Below are 5,307 nucleotides of genomic sequence, written 5' to 3'. Positions count from 1 at the left end.
TTTCTTATTAAAATATGATAGAGTTGTTTGTAATATTATTTAAGTGAGCTTGTAAAAAAAAATGCAAAATTAGTATGGTTAAGGATACGAAAGTGTTGTTTAAATGATTGTAACTTTTTATGAAAAAAATTACATGAAAATTTTCTTTCTCTAAATTAAAATCTTTTTAAATGCTTATTATATATATATATATATATAAATATATATATAATATATATATATATATATATATATATATATATATATATATTATATATATATATATATATATATATATATATATTATGAACATTTTGAAAACCAGATTTTAAAAAACGAGGTTGTTTAGATATCATATTTTATTTTAAAAGATTACAAGTTTTTTTTATTAAAAAAACTGTTAAATATAATATAATCTAAAATGAAATGATTCAAAATATTTATGATTTTAAAAAATATACGTTTCAACATTTTAAATGATTCTTAATTTGTTATGATCTAAAAATAGTTTTTTTAATTCAAATATTTTATGATATTTAATTATATCATTTATGATTCAAAATTAAATTATCCAAAATTATTATAAACAAAAATACAAAATACTATGATTCATAATAATTTGGTCAAAATTTTTATAATCCAAAAATATATGATGCTTAGTATTTTTATTATTTAAATTTTTTATAATTGTTAAACGCTAAAAAATCAAAACCATATTTAATTTTAAACATAAAAAAACAAAAAACCAAAAATAAAATAAAATAAAAACCTGAGTATAAATACAGTAAATTTAAATAAAATAAATAAAATAATTGAATTTAAATGATTACTTAAGGACTTAATAATAAAATATTATTTATTATAAAATTTACAATCTTTAAGAGTTAAAAGTATTTAAACAAGGTTAAAAAATTATTATGAAGTAGGAAACTGAAAGTGTCGGAAAAAAATTATAGAAATTACTATTAAGGAGTCAAATGAAAATAAAAAATTAAAATATGTTTATTTGATTATATGTAACTATAAGTCTATAATATGGTTAAATTTTGGAAATTTGATATATATTATATATATATATTAATATATATATATATATATATATATATATATATATATATATTATAATATATATATATATATGGCTAGGTTATTTTGTTTTCACTATATATTATGTGCATGTATGTTTAATTCTTGACCAATCATTTAGTTATTTTAAAAAGTAATTAATGCATATTACATGTTGAAAATATAATGAATATTAATTACATCTTCAGCATTTAATATGCATTAATTAGTTTCTCAAAATAACTAAAATGATTGATCAAGAATCAATCATATATGCACACAATAGATAGTGAAAATATTTGAACCTAACTCTTGTTCTCTCTCTCTCTCTCTCTCTATATATATATATATATATATATATATATATATATATATATATATATATATATATATATATATATATATATTCAATCATAATCTGTCATTCATTAAACTAAAAGTTCAATTGTCATCGTACAATGAGTGGGATGGCAAACAGACAACAAGCTGTGACGCTAAGCCTTTTCGAATGGTAAAACTAATTCTTTTAAAGACTACATCCGAAGATCTAGGAGATATACATTTTTTAAAGACTATATATATATATATATATATATATATATATATATATATAAATATTAATATTTTTTTTTGACAAAATAGTCGTTGCTGACCGTTTGGCAATGTTCCCTTTCCCAATCCCTCAAACGCTCACAAATTCAAAGTTCACCAACGATAGATGACCACTGTCGGTAAAACCACCACCACATTGCGATGTTCACTGACGGTGAAAGGGTGATATGTTGAATACTACCGGTGACACCTTCACCACACCATGTAGCCTAATAGAACGAGTCGTTGAGATTCTCCTTATTATTATTTTAGTCATCATCGAAGTCGGAATATATAAGGAAAATGACTTACCGAGGTAATCATCTTTGTCACTTTATTTATATTTAGGTAACTTTTTTATTTTTGTAAACATTTAACCATTTGATTTGTTATATGTGTTCACATATTGTCAATGTCACCAATTATAGCAGATGACAATGTTAATATGTGAACAAATTAACAAGTTAAATCGTTAAATGTGTACAAAAAAAACTTGACTACACGTGAACAAAACGAAAAGTTAATTATCATGATAAGTTATTTTCCCCACTTTTAATAGCGATTTTATTTTCATATATGTTTTTATTATTTTTTTCAACCATTATTTTTAAAATATTCATAATTTTCTAAATATTTATTAAATATTGATCAATTTTAAACTTTACTTTTTAATTAATAAATATGGTTTTGTTTTGTGAAATATTTTATATATCATCTTATATATATATATATATATATATATATATATATATATATATATATATATATATATATATATATATATTGTTTTTAAGTATATACACAATATTTTTAAAGTAAATAATATCTAAAATAAACTTAAACAAATTAAATATGTAACAATAAGTATGGAAGATCTTTAAAAAATATAAAAAAAAATAATATTACTTAGCAAGCCAACTTTTGTGGGACTAGCCCACTTGGTAGATGTTTCCCTTTTAGATTGGAGTTCTCGAGTTTTATTCGTGATGTAAACAATTTAGTGATACTAACTTCTAACCACTAACACACACACACACACACATATATATATATATATATATATATATATATATATATATATATATATATATATATATATATATATATATATATATATATATATATATATATATGTATGTTACTTAGCAAATATAAAAACAAAAAGAATATATATAATGTAAATGTTTTATAATTATTCAAATTTTTTAATACTTTTTAATTAGAAGTTTATAAATTTTTAATTTTTTTAATAAAACGTTTTCAACTAGTATTTAGTGAAAGTATTTTAAAATGTTATAAAAAAATATTATATTGTCATAAAAAATCTGTGAATCACTTTAAAAATATTGTAAAAGAAAGTTTAGAAATAAATGTATGAAAGTTATAAAAAAAGTGTATAAAAATATATAAAAAAAATTAAAAACATGTAAGAAAAATTTAAAACATTTATGAAATATTTGGTTTAAAAACACTTGTATTAAAATTATATGAAAGTATAAAAAAAAAGTTTAAAAAAAATTATAAACAAAGTTTAAAACATTGTATTAGAAAACCTATAGGAAAAACATATCGTAAAAATATTATAAGAAATTATAAAAAAATCTTAAGAAATTTGTAAAAAAAATTGTTCACATTTAGACAACTTTTTTTGTACACATTTGATCATTTAAGAAGTTAAATGGTCAAATGTGTACAAAAAAATGAAGCTACCTAAATGTGAACAAGATGAAAAGATAATTACCATCGCAAGTCATTTTCCCATATATATATATATATATATATATATATATATATATATATATATATATATATATATATATATATATATATATATGTAGTCCGGTTCCGGTGAGGAGTAACCATGACTAATCGAGCTCATTAAGGGTATTTAGGTCCAATTACAAATTAAATAGACCGAAATAAAATTTAAAAGAATGTTGGTGGGCTAGGCTAATCAAAGTTGGGTTGAAGCAATTTTATTCCGATGTCGTTCATGACTTCTCTGTGGTCGTCGTTGACTTTTTCGATCATCACGCAAGTACGAAGAACGGCGACAAAATCGAGTTTGTATCTACTAAAATCTTCAATATTTGATGGAATTCATATGATATTAGGTTAGATTTCGGATAAAAAACATATCGTTTACTCTTAATCATAAATTTATGTTTCAAAAAATGTAAAATTTGCTCTGATCATCAATAAAATTAGAAGAAAACTGAAACAAATTGATTTTGTTTTGATTATCTGTAAAATTGAAAAAAAAAATCTACAATTTCGATTCAGATAACTCAAATTAGGTTAGATTAGAAATCAAAAAGGATATTTTACTGTCGATTGTCATGCTCTGTATCAAATCACGAAAAATCAGTCACAATTTTATTGAAATTATTTATGAAATTGACGGGATTAACTCTAATTTATGTTCAAAACTTCGATTTGAATGTATATTCATCGTTATTACGATTGAAAAAACATGATTTATAACAAAATTTGTTCATAGATGGCTCTGTTTAGGATTAGGTTAAAAATCGAAGTTTACTCATAAAAAACTTTAAAATCATCGAAACTAATGTATGAAAAACATTTGTTTTCAATCGTTTTTATCGATAATATGTTGATTGGCATCGAAATTGACTAATACTATACTCTAATAAAAATCAACAATGTGATATATAAGAAACATGTTAATATTAGTTTCTATGTTAATATTTAGGTCAAAAACATGTTATAATTGTTGATTTTATAACAGCAAAATCAATTATGGATCAACATTCAGTGAATATAAAATCTGCAATGCAAATTGATGATGTAGAAAGTGGACACATGAAAACAATAGATTCAGAAATTAATAATCAAGGTAACTTTATTTTTTTAAAATATTGATTTTTTATTAGAGTATAGTATGATACAATGTTTTTTGAATAGAAAACAATGGTTCTATGACAAAAAAATATTGGAACTTCATCAGGAAATGTTGCATCTCCATCAACTTCTAAACGCGATCCAATTGTGAGTATAATTGATGGAAAAACTTACTGGACTCCAGATGTAGATACCAGATCTTATAAATGACAAACTTTTCCAACATTTGAAGATGGTTTAGCATTTTATAAATAATATGCTAGGAAAAGTGGTTTTGAAACAAGAATAACATCCATAAAGAACATAAAAGGAGTACAAGGTTATGGAAGAAGATACATAGTGTTTAATAGGCAAGGATACACAATGAAAGTTGCATATGATACTCTAAAAGATCCAAACAACAAAAAATGTAGGCGGCTGAAACGACCCAAAAATACGACCCAAAAATTTTCATTTTTCAATATAAGCAAAACCATAATATGAGTATCATAACATAAAAACATACGCGATGTATCCCAATCATAATAAAATACTGTGCGGAAAACTGTATCATACTACATCAAATCCAAAACAACTAAAACCATCCCCAGGATCAAAGCTAAGCTGTGGTGTGTGCGATGCTGTCACCCCGAGCTCTTCCCTTTGCTTGCAGAAGTACCTGAAACCAAAACTGAAACTGTAAGCACGAAGCTTAGTGAGCTCCCCCAAAATACCACATACCATACAATAACATATAACACATATTGGGCCTTGCCCACTGCATCGGGCCGAAGCCCGGAAACTGCATCGGATCGAAGTCCGGAACTGACT

The sequence above is a fragment of the Lactuca sativa genome, chromosome 6, assembly GCF_002870075.4.
Source record: "Lactuca sativa cultivar Salinas chromosome 6, Lsat_Salinas_v11, whole genome shotgun sequence".
Taxonomy (NCBI): domain Eukaryota; kingdom Viridiplantae; phylum Streptophyta; class Magnoliopsida; order Asterales; family Asteraceae; genus Lactuca; species Lactuca sativa.
Note: the sequence above shows the minus strand (reverse complement) of the source record.